At 40.8% G+C, this 12,469-nt stretch overlaps 1 protein-coding gene across 3 annotated transcripts in view; it reads left to right on the top strand.

Annotated features, from left to right (window-relative positions):
- Nucleotides 1-1,280: 1,280 nt before the first annotated feature.
- The window catches only part of ASCC3 (activating signal cointegrator 1 complex subunit 3), a 280,258-nt gene continuing 269,069 nt past the window's right edge, over nt 1,281-12,469 (top strand). The window contains exon 1 of one of the 3 annotated variants that reach the window (XM_032184137.1): nt 1,281-1,333. The gene's annotated coding sequence lies outside the window, so the exon portion shown is untranslated. Of the gene's footprint in view, nt 1,334-1,423; nt 1,467-2,193; nt 2,215-12,469 lie in introns of those variants that run through there. The other 2 variants (XM_032184135.1, XM_032184136.1) reach the window with 2 other exon arrangements.

Below are 12,469 nucleotides of genomic sequence, written 5' to 3'. Positions count from 1 at the left end.
GCAAATTTGAGCTTTGTAGAATACATCCTAAAGGAAACTTAATGGTACCCTGCACTACTAAGCATCTCTATATCACTATTTCTATTACAAAACCATACTTTTTTTTTTGCAATCTACAAGTGGAAGTATTATCATGTGGGAAAGTTTGTCTCAGTTCCCCCTCTGATAAGAATAAACAACTTGGTTTCTTTAGGTTGGAAGGTTGCCGCTATGTGATGTGTTTCAAGAAGTCAGGAAAGAAGAGCGGATCTGGAGTATTTGGCAAGTGACAGCTTTGACTCACAAGTTTTTGATGGAATTTCCTGCTACCTTTGGGAAAACAATATGCAGATGACAAGGCCTTAGTCTACATAGAAGAGCTGGGCTCAGAAAGAGTATAAGAGCATTCCTTAAAAATATAAACAGCTTATTTGAAGAATTCATGAGTATTTTGAAGATGCTCTTTTTTAATTACATATAACTTTAGCTTATAAATCCACACACTAGAAATGTAAAATACTGTATTTATACAACATACATATTCACTTTGAGAACATGGTTGTAAAAATTATCCTGCAAAAAATGAAACCCTTTAAGTATTCAGCATCTACTCACAAAGGACTAATTATAATACTTTTTCTTTGCTAGTCCTGCATAGTTTCACTATGAAGTTGTTTTATAACATGACAATCAAATAGAACTGGTAAAAACTGGGAAACTCCAGTGCTTTTATTAGTGAATCACTAAAAGCATTCTAAGAACTCTACGGCCTGTTCCGTGCAGCCACCTACCAAACCTAAGATATTTAAGATTCCTCTAAGCTTTGTGTAATTTTCAGCAAGGGCCAGAGTATGTCACTGTCTTTTTGGTGAGTGTGTTTTTGAATACCCTCAACTGTACAAATAAACACAGACATATACTTTGTTTGTTTGTTTTTTAATGAAAAGAGTACTTCATCATACACAGATGAAAGCAGTTGTGATCTTAGAATAAATTGGCGTCGCATGCTTCATATGAACAGAAAAGGTACTTAAGGATTCTTAATAAATTATCTGAATGCTAAAAATTATCCAGTTGGAAGCCTCTTGGAGCCCATTAGTACTTGCAGAGGCATCCAAACACTTCAGAGTGAGCATCTTTTTCCCCCTCAGGGTAGTTTGGCCCTAAAATGTTATGTTCCTCGCTCTTCTTTCTCCCTCTGCACAGCCTGCTCTTCAGCTTCCTTTCACCACAGCGCCTTGGGATCACCCCGCTCCCCAGGAGCACGGGAGAGGGAACGAGGCAAGCGCGCAGCGACGTAAAAAGAGCAATGAAGAGGGAAACCTCCACCCACGGCAACCTGCACCGCGGTGAGGTACGGAGCAGACAACGCCGTGAGCGAAGGCCAAGCGCCATGAGGGGAGCTCCCCGCCCCGCCCGCTCGCTTTACGGCAGCGCCGCGCCACGCCGGCTCTTTGCGGCAGCGGGACGGGCCGGCCGTCAGGCAGGTGCGCGGCCGGGGGTCGGGCGGCGGCGGCGGCGGCGGCGGCGGGCGGGGGCTACCGGGCGGGCGGGCCGCGAACCCGGGCCTCGACGCCGGGCCTCGGGTGGGGACAGGCGGCTTCGGGGCGGTGGGGCCGGGGCCGGGGCCGGGGCTGGGCCTTGTCCCGACGCCGCGGAGCTGACGGGCGCGGCGCGGTGCCCTGGCCCGGCAGCGGCGTGGCGGTGGAAGGCAAACGCCGGCCCCTCCCGCTCCGCTCCGCTCCGCGCCCCGTCGGTTCTAACCCGGGTGCGGCCGTTGGAGGGGGAGTAACGGGCGTGTTGTCAAGTGGGAAGCGGCGCTGGCGGTGTTGGGTGGTTTCGGTGCTTAGTACTGGTGTTAATAAACGCAGAGCACTGGGAATAAATACAACCGAGCCGTGTGGGGTGTTGTTTTTTGTTTGTTTTTTTTTTTTTTTTTTTTATTCACTGTTGGGTTCATCGTGGTTGGTAGTGGTAGGCTGATGGCTTTGCTTGTAAAACGTGTGGCTGTCAGTGGTGGCCTACAGCTTACCGCTCAGGTGCTTCAGGAGAGCCTGTTGTGATGGAATCCACAGAACCTTCCTGTTTGAGAGCTTTTACCAGTTTTGAATCTTCTTGTTTTCCACATACTTACAGTTGCACAGACCCCTTCCAATCTTTTTTCAAGGACTGCCTGAAATAGTACTGTTGGAATGGAACCAGTAATCTGCAGAATTCTGAAGATGCTTATTGCAGGTGGTTTTACTTTTTTGTTACCTTTACTTTTTGAGCCCATTTGGACTCAAACTTGGACTTTACTTGACGTTTTACTGTAGTAGAAAAAAGTTAAAGATCCAATTTCCGGAGGAGATGCGCTAAGACATCCATGGGGTAGGTTACAGATACACGTTGTTAGGAAAAACAAACTAACTCCCTGTCAGTTTGGATGCAAATTGGCTTTGATCAGAAGACCACATTGTATGCATGAGCTTCTGAGTTAAAGTAAACATACTCTGCTTTTCAGTAGACACCATAATAAAACAATTTACTTTGTATCTGACTTGTTTCTGGCCATAGTAGAGTGAACTTGTAGTGTCCTGGATCTAGGTGTGTAAGTATATGGAGGAACTCTTTTCCCCTTTCTGTAGGAACACTGACAGAATCCCATCTAGGTCATCAGTGCTTTGTCGTGGGACCTTTATGGATTGTGTAAATTACACATTAGACCTTATCAGTCTTCTTGAGAAGTTAGCTTGCCTTTTGGAAGAGATCGGAGCACTATTACATGCTTTCCCACTAAAGTAGGGAGAAGGTGAGAATTAAATTGTCAGACAACAGTATTTTGTTCAGCAGTTCTATGTTTATGGAGTTGTTTTCTTTTGAAGCTAAAGCTGAAGTGATACTTATGTAAGTTACCTGTTTTTAAATTGAGAAGAGGAATGCACACTTTTATGTTCTTGTTCCTTCCTTTTTTGCAGCCATTGCATATGCATTTGAAAGCTATCAGCGTTTCTTTTCCCAGTAACTTAATTAACTCACATTCGTTAAACCTTTCCTAGTAGGTAATGTTGTCTCGTGTTGTCTTGTGGCTGGTCGTTATTGTTATCCTCCACTGCATCTTTTTAAATTGGTGTTTCTTTCTAGAATCTGCGTGCATAACAAAGATAAGCGCTACAATGGAGTCTTGATACAGACTCATGGAAGGAAATTTTCCTAGTAGAGTGTTTTACTAACAGTTGGTGAAGTTGGTGTTTGGCGCTTTTTAGTCTATACAGTATTTATTAAACAAAATCATGCTTTGATGTGTAGAGGAAGAATTAAAACCAAACTCTACTCTGTAGTGCGGATGTACTCACCTGATGAAAATCCATTTAACAAAAGATCTGTAATGGGTTGTTAGAAATGTGATAGACGAAGTCTGAGCTAAGAAGAGAAGGAACCAATGGTTGGACCCACAAACAGTTTGAGAGTCGTGAAGTTACTAAATCTGAAATTAAAATCCTTAGAATCTCTGTTGTCATCTGACCCCAGACCTCCCTGCTTTCAAACAAAGTATTTGTCTACCATGGAGTTCTGCCTTCTCTAGTGGCCAATAGCAGGTGCTTAGATGTACTGGGGGGAAAAAAAAGAAAACATACAGTGCATTCATACTGTCCTTCAGCAGTCAGTGCTTTAAATATCTGATGAGCTGCCTATAAGCCATCTGGTTCAATATCTACAAAGTTATCTGAGTTCCACTAATTTGTCTAATCCTTTCTTGAGCATGCTTGAACTTCGAGTCTTTTTGGCATGTTGTGACAATGAATTCCCAGATTTAATTATGCTCTGCATAGGAAAGGCTTTCCATTTGATACTGTTTTCAACCTAACATTCAGTTTTATTGTGTACCTCCTTATTCTTACATGTTTATAAGAATATATGCGTATGTAAATGTTCTTACAATAGTTAGGCATTCTGTATTTACTCAATCTTGCTTTTAAAACACCTTATCACACTATAGACATGAGCAATTTCATGTTTGTTGCAAGCACAGTCCATACAGGGATCTACTGTCAGAGCTTTCTTTACGCTCACCTCTCCCTGAGGAGTTTGATCTTTGCACAAAGGATCTGGCTCGGCTGGAGTTAACTTTCGTCATAGCCATAACACTTTGGATTTATGGCTAAAGCAGTGTTGATAATGCACGAATGTTTTGGCTGCTGCTGAGCAGTGCTTGCACAGCGTCAAGGCTTTCTTTTTCCCACTCTGCCTGCCCAGTGAGTAGGCTGGGCAAGAGGCTGGGTGATGTGTAGTGTCAAGTTCAGCATGAAAGCTGAAGTTGAGGAGGAAGGAAGAGGAGGGAGTTTGGGTCCTAAGGTGTCTCCAGTTTGCAGATTGGCAGAGAATAGTCTGCCTGTGGGACACTGTGGTTTCTTTTTTTTGCTTTTTTTTTTTTTTTTTTTTGTCTATGTCTATCTTTTGCCTGTTAAACTGTCCATAACCCAGCCATCATGAGCTTCTCATTTTTGTTCTATGTACTTTCTCCCCTATCCCACTGAAGGGGTGAGCAAGCGGCTGTGTGGGTGCTTGGCTGCTGGCTGTGGCAACCCAGTACAATGCTTTGTGCAGATTTTCAAAGATGTGATGGAGGTTGTGATCTTTGGTTCTGTGGTAACAGTGCTTACTGAACTAATCAGTGGTGGGGAAGATTCCTGTGCCCTCTATTCCTTGAGGTAATTGTGTTGAAATGGCATAGAATATTCCACTTGGAAGTTGTGTACAACTTTGCATAATTTATTGAAAATCCATTAGGCTAGAGAGAAAGGGAAGACTTAGGCAACAGTGTTCTGGGCTGCTTGGGCATTTTGTTTGTCTTTGAAAGGGCAGTTGATGTCTTCTGTGTAGTATGGTAAAGCATGGACTAGAGTTTGGTGGCCAGCCTCTAGCTGAGCAAATCTTTCTGAGATGTGAAGAGAATCTTGTGCTCTTTTTTCAGTTTGTTGAATCTCCCTAACGCTAGAGAACATGTCTAAGAGGCAAATGGAGAACTATTATATTTGATGTATTCTAGGGAGGGATAAGTTGATGGCTTTCTCCTTTCCTTGTATACAGAACTTAGGATCATGGCTTAGGGATATGGGCTACACACCTCCCTCATCTTTTTTCTCATCTTTTATTCTCTGGCATGCATTTTCTCTGAGCCATCTGTTACTCTTGCTTGCCCTAAGTCATATTGAAAGTTTGACCTGAAAAAGAAACTGAATCTCATATTACAGGCCTGAATATTAGTTGTAGGCTGGTCATAAAGTAAGAACAGATAATCGTGGACTGATGAGTCAATGACTTTGAAGAGTTTATCAGGTGATCTGTAGAGTAAATTTCAGTTTTCCACTTGTAAATCAGATTCTGAGGAAATTATGAAAATAAGTAAATGAATTTGCACAATAGTGACTGTGGTGAACTCAAATATTTCTTAAGACTTAAGGACAAACTATGTCAACTCAACCACTTTTTTGAAACTGATAAGGAATGCTGAACATAATTGTTTTATGAGTCTGTATTTGGAAACTTGATTCTGATTAATGTATTAAAGAAATATGAATATTCTTAGTCCCTGCTGTAGGGGGGAGCAATTTGTCTTTGAAAGTACAAAAAAGTAGAGAGAATCTCTGAAGAATTTACGTTTCCATTTCTTTCAAGAAATCAGTTATTAATGATGAGTTGACTGTGGCTAGCAACCAAGCACCCACCCAGCTTCTTGTGCACTCCCCTCTCCTGTGGGATGGGGAGTAAATAGAAGGAAAGCAAGAAGACTGGTGGATCAAGGTAATGGCACTTTAATAAGGAAGGCAAATGCTGTGTGCCCAAGAAAAGCAAAGAGATAAATTAATTCACTGCTTCCTATTGTCAAGCGTCTGCCTGACACTTTAGGGCAAGTAGTGCCTCAGCACATGTAATGGTTGCTTGGGAAGACATGCCATAACCATGACTGTTCCCCCCCGAGTCCTGTACCTCCTTTGCCTGAGTTTTTATTGCTGAGCATGAGATCATAGGGTACAGAATATCCCTTTGGATAGCTTGGTTCAGCTGTCCTGTCTGTGTCTGCTCCTAAAGTTGCTGGGGAGGGTGGGGAGAGAAGGTTTGATGCTGTGCAAGCACTGTGCAGCAGTAGCCAGAGCACAGGAGTGTTGCCATTGCTGTTTTAGCCCCAAATGAAAAGCACAGCACCATTTGGGCTGCTATGAAGGCTTATCTCCACCCCAGCCAGACCACACACGCTACTGTGAAATTCTGATGGGGGGCTGATTGTGTAAGGAAGGGAAAATAACTAGGCAGGAGGGAGACAGAATATTGTCGGTAACTCTGAAAAAGATAATACACAGTGGGGAGTACAAACTTGGTGATGTACAGCTCTAATGTTTTGAATTTTTACGGCTCTGGAAAAGTTAGAGTGAAGAACTTACCTCCTCAGGTACCACTGTCCCTGCTAAAAATTGCAGGCAGAAAACTGCTTGGCCCATTGACAGGTCTCAGAGCTGCTGCCTCTGAAGTATGAGCATAAATATAATGCTTGGTTATGTCATTTTCTTGTTGTTATGACATTTTTTTGTTTATTTGTTTTTAAGGAGTCTTTAGAAGTTAATTCTTTAAATCTGAACGCAGTTTGTATATCTGGCATGCTAAATATTCATGAAAGTTCAAAAGCTTTTAATTATGAAATAGGTGGATCTTGGCTTGTGGATATTTCTTACAGTACAATTTGTCTAAAACATTTTAAGGAATTTTTCATAATTTGACTACATGTAACTATTTCAAAAACTTCACAACTGGAAACAAATCTTTAGCCTCGCCATATTGCTAGAGATAAACTGGAGTTATTTTCCTCCTCGGTTTATCAGCCAAGAACAGTAACACTGTGCATCAATTTTATTTCTTCTGCTTGTGTTCTCATGCAACAAACATACATTTCTTATGTTCACAAGACGTGAAGAGAGAGTTCAGTCTTATCAGTACAGGAAACCATACAGGTGGCTTTCTCAGAGTAGCCTCTTGCAACGCTTGCAAGCCCTTCAGGCAGATAGCCCAGGAAGAGTGGGCAGCGCAGCTGTTTGTTTCAATTTTAGCTTGCAAGCACTGTAATATTACAGGACCGTAGCACTTATTATTTTTCTTAGTCCTTATTTTAAAGTGTAATAATAAATTTTCAAATAGGAAGCTACCATTTTCTGGTCATAAAATAGCTGAGGTGCTGTTTGAAGTTCCCGCTTAGTATTTGCGTGCTCAAAGGAAGACAATGGATTCTCTCTGACACTATTTAATTACAATATGTACCTACTCAATAGGTGAATGTTTATGTTTACTTATGTATTGTAAAAGCCTACCTTATAAAGAAGTATGCATGCTTTCAGGCTATATAGATATGCTTAAAAGGGTGCTTCTTGCATTTTTTCATATATTTTTAGCCTAAATTTTTGGCCATTTTTTTTCTACATCTTAAAGACATTAAATTATTTAAATATGGGGTTCTTTATGTGATAAATAAATATAATCATTTTTTATTTAAGCCAAATAAAAAATGAACAGGTATCCCTCCTTGGGTCAGCTTCTGGTATGTTTGATACAACCTTGGGTTTCCCTAAAACTTTGTTCCCAGGGCAGCAGTGTGTTCCTGCTGTACAGGAGGAGGAAGATCTGAAGAGGGAGGCACCCCTGAAGGTGACCTAATTGCTGAGGTTGTTTGGGCCAGGCTTTCAGCTCTTCCTCAACTGGAAAAGCTTGTCTCGATATGGTGATTTTCAGAATCTGTATGCCTCTTGCCCTTCGCTTCAGTATTTGACCTTATTATGTCAAACAGCAAGCTCCATTTTGAATGTGAGTGTCTTCCTGATAGGAAAGGCAAACTTCCATGTTTCTGACCTCCAAATTGGACTGGGGAAAGTTACCGTGATTTTTGTTTCATTCCCAGGTAGGTTTGTTAACAAGCATGGGATTCCGTGTATGCTTAAATCATGACGTTTTTCAGGAAATTAGAAATTGCTGGGAACTGCATATCTTTGGCAGTTGGATACATTGGTAACAGAAGCTGATGGAGACTTCAGGAGGAATATTAGATGGAGGGTAGTATAGTGCTAAAATCTACTCAAACATGAGAAAACTTACATAGGTATATTTGAGGTATTGAAACAGGATTTAAGACGCAGTAGCTCAGTGAGTAATGTTCAAGGGATGCTTATCTGGTCTGTGATGTTTACGTAGTCTTCTGAGCACATTCAAAATTAGAACAGTTGTTAAGGAAGTGAACTGGGAAAAATGCACAGCTTTCAGCTCTCAGTTGCTGTGTATCATTAGGAAAGCATTTACTGTATCTTTGTAATGAAACGTGTATGCAGTCATTGTGTCCTGATGACCATTTACATTGATGTTAATAAGAAAAGTTGCCCTACTCAAATATACTCGACTGTCTGGGGAAGATTACTGATGTTGCTATCTAGGAGAGTTTTACTCAAACTCTGTCATAATTTTCTGCCTCTTCTTCTTCTCAAAAACTGTAACAAGTTTCAATCAGGGTGCTGAATGGTAGAGAAAGTATTTTTTTTTTTTTTTTTTTCTGTGTGTGTGTTTTTTGTTTTGTTTTTAAGAAAAATGTTACAGACATAAATGAATGTAATAAATCCAAATGTTGCTAACTATAGCAAACAAGTTACACAATATTACTTGCATCATTGTAATGAAATTAATACGTTTGTGTGCGCAATTGGTTATTTTTATTTACATGTAATGGATCATTTTCTAAATATTCCTGTATTCTCCATTACTATCATTGATGAAAATTCTGACTCTCACAAAAGGTGCTGGAAATAGGATGAACATATTTATAGCTGATAGTTCTGGGAATTATTCATTTAGTGATAGCCAAAGTTGGCCAGAACTTGTTTCCGTTGAGAGTCAGTTCTGTATTTTTAGTACACAACAATGAAATTAGTTTTCTTGTACATTACTTAGCAGTACTGTAGAATCTATAACTTCTTTCTGAAGTGGTCTGCATATTTCTGTTTTGAAAAATAATTATACGGTTTGTTTTTAAGTACTTTTTTTTTTTTTCCTTCTAGATTGTGCCAGCATTACCTGTATTATTACCAGTTTTATTGAAGAAATCACTGGACACAAAAATGTTTTAATATTCTCTGTAAATGAGAAGTCTTGCTTTGGTGCTTTCATAGAACAATTGTTCTTAAAGATCAAATGTGAATCTTGGTTTCAGTTGTACTGTGCTTGTACTAGTACAATGAGTTGCCTGCTAGGTGCAATGATTTTTATTAACCATAACTAATTACTACAGAAGCCCTTGACAAGGCCTCTTGATATATGTTAAGACAGTTAATTCAAAATTGACGTCCTGTCTTTCCAAGCGATACAAACTTCCAATGACTTTCTGTGAAAATAAAGAGTTCATTTTATACCATGAATAAAGCACAAATTTTGTGATCCGTTTCTCATGTAACTAACGATACCTGCCACTTTACCTGTGAGTCAGTGCAATTCTTGGGCATCTTTTTTTTTTTTTTTTGATGATGAATTCAGCAGTGTATAAAGTAGCCATGTCATAAAGCACCAGAGAGAATGTTATTTAACCAACTTGTTCATTGTGATTTTGGTGGTGCAAACAGTGACGCAACTCCTCCAGTCAAAGTTAGAAACAAAAAGCATTGTCCAATGATTAATCATTTTCCGATGGTTAATGTGACTTTTGTCAATTGAGTCTCAGAAATATATCTTCCAAGACTGTAAGAGTTTTACCACTGATATATGTGGACTTGTCCATATATGCAGATTTTTTTTGTCTTTTAAGATCAGTTTATCAAAATCACATACCAAACATACACGTGCAATAACGTGGCTGGCTATATGTGCTGTAGTGTGTTTGCAGCTTCTGGGTGCTAAGGCTACTAATACTGGTTCTCTTATTTTTGTGCAGTGGCGTGTTAGCTGTGAGGCCACTCAGTTTCTAGGACTGGGAAGAAGGTCAGTGCTTCAAGGACACCTCCATTAGATGTTTGGTTTATTGTTTCATAGGAACATAGCTTTCTTAAAGTTGACGGCAACTAGTGGGTGGTTATATGCCACTTAAAAACTATTTTCTAGGTCATCCCATAATACTGTTTTGATTTTAGTTTCTGAAAGAAGTCTGAGCTTTCTCAAGGTTATTTTTGGAATCTTACAGCTTAGGGTAATGTGCAGTAAGAGAGCGATCGTACTCATACCACCTCTCCGTTTTGTCCTGAATAATAGCGTACAGTCAGGGTCTTGAGTAATAGTGTACTTGGCTTGGTCTTTTGTTTTACTGTACTGAGATCCTTCTAAAATAATAAAATACCTGTACTTTTCTTAAAAGGAAAGCTTTGTATTTCCTTCAGAAACATCTGGGGGAGATGCTCCAGATTCAGAATCATTCAATTCCAACCTTGAGGCCTATTGAAAATGTATTTTGAAGTAGATTAGAGTTAATTATGAAGGATAATAATGGCATTGAGTGGATAATAAACTTCCAGTTCTTTAGAACTGGAAGATAATACAGTATTCTGGGCATTTGTTTAATTGTCTGCAAGTCTGATAAGTGATTCAGGTGCTTAAATACACACCTATTGCTGATTTTAAAACCTCATAGTATTTCATATCCTGCACCTGTTTGTGAGGGCATAGACACTTCCCAAGTCATGCATCGTATTAACTGGCCATGCAGGTATCTTAGGTATTGCAAAGGGTCTCAAATGCCAGTAGGTACTATGCTCAGGGACTAAATCTCATCCAGGTTCCTGTCATAAGTGAAGCTTGAATCTTCCAGTATGATTCAGGCACAGATTTTCAAAAACCTTTTCACACCTAGGTGGTTTCACATAGAAGAATGTTGTTAGATATGCTCTGAAAGAAGCAGCTTTGCGTGGTACTTCTCTGTAAGCATTGTAATGTCATCTCATATGTGTGTTGTAAACATAACTGCAGTAGACGTGAAGTACTCTAATAATAATGAAGTACATATGTACGAGCCCAGAGTATCCCATAAAGCTCTTTGGGGCAGTATTCCAAATGAGAATTTCCCTGTACAGATTCATGGTTTCATAAGGAGGATGCTTGTTGGGGATTCAAGATGAGAACAGTAGATCTTCTAACAAAGAATTTGTCAAACTTTGTCTGTAATGGAGCTGAAGACTGTTTCTGCTTTCCAGTCTTGTTTCTAATTGCTTAGGAGCTTGGCCTCAGACCTGCCTAGAAGCAGAGTTCAGTTTGATTATTATTTGAGATTAATCTAGACAGGTAGGCAGACTTTGGGAGTATGTGTAGGGTTTGTACCTTTTTGGGGGTATGTGGCAAGGTTTTGGTAGGAGGGGGACTGCAGGGGTGGCCTCTGTGAGCAAAGCCCAGTAGCTGGTCCATGTCAGATCAGAACCAGCTCCAGACTGCTCCAAAGGGACCTGCTGCTGGCCAGAGCTGAGTGAGTTGGGGTGGGGGGAGGAGAGGGGACACAGGGACAGGAAACTGCTGTGTGACAGTAGCTGGGAGAGAGAAGTGAGAAAATGTGAGAGAAGGAGCCCTGCAGACCTGATGGGCAGTGCAGGAGAGCAGGAGGAGCTCCAGGCATGGAGCAGAAGTTCCCCTGTGGCCTGTGGAGAGGCCCCTGGTGGAGCAGGCTGTCCCCCTGCAGCCCATGGGTCCCACATGGAGCAGATCTCCACGCTGCAGCCCGTGGAGGAGCCCCCAGTGGAGCAGGTGGATGTGGCCTGGAGGAGGCTGCAGCCCATGGAGAGCCCCTGCGGGAGCAGGGCATGAGAGAGGGGCTATGGTAGAGTTCAGCTGCCCACCAGGATAAAAACACCACATACCTCCAGTTATGTTTAGGGGCCAGTATTAAAAACCAGTGGTTCCTGGCAGTTGTCTGTGTTCATGCAAAATTTTCTGTTATGCACATGAAATGTACATAATTGCACAGTGAAGTTGATTCTATTGATAATTCTTTGTGTTAATTTGTCTGGTTGCATAAAGGTACTCACTTGTTTTTTTTACAGAAAGTGTTTAACAAATCTTTCTAGAAGAGATGGAATATTAAAACTCTTACCTGTTGCAATTACGATGTTCCATTTAGAGGCTTCTTGTGCAATGCCACTAGCTTTATTTGCACAAGAACATTGTCTGGTATGATTACTTTTTGGTTTTTGTTTTTCTCTTTGGAGTATTGAAGGATTTTTTGGTGTGTAGATGTATCTATTCTCTCCCTTTATATAATATAAAGTCACTTCACCCTTCCAGATCTGTTTCACTAATGTTTTGAAGTAAAGTGTTATAAGAGAACACCTTTTGATATCCTGAAAGGAGTAATGTGCATACCTGAAAGCCCTTCTAATGGGAGAAGGGGAGGAGTGGATGGCATATGGAGGCACAATTCTGCTTCTTCAATGTGCTGAAGCATTTGTTTCAATTCCAGCATTGACTGAGATGAATGCCATGTATCAAGCAGCCACGCTTTCTTCCTGAGTAC

The sequence above is a fragment of the Aythya fuligula genome, chromosome 3 (assembly GCF_009819795.1).
Source record: "Aythya fuligula isolate bAytFul2 chromosome 3, bAytFul2.pri, whole genome shotgun sequence".
NCBI classification, from domain to species: Eukaryota; Metazoa; Chordata; class Aves; order Anseriformes; family Anatidae; genus Aythya; species Aythya fuligula.
This window is presented reverse-complemented; position numbering and strand designations above follow the sequence as displayed.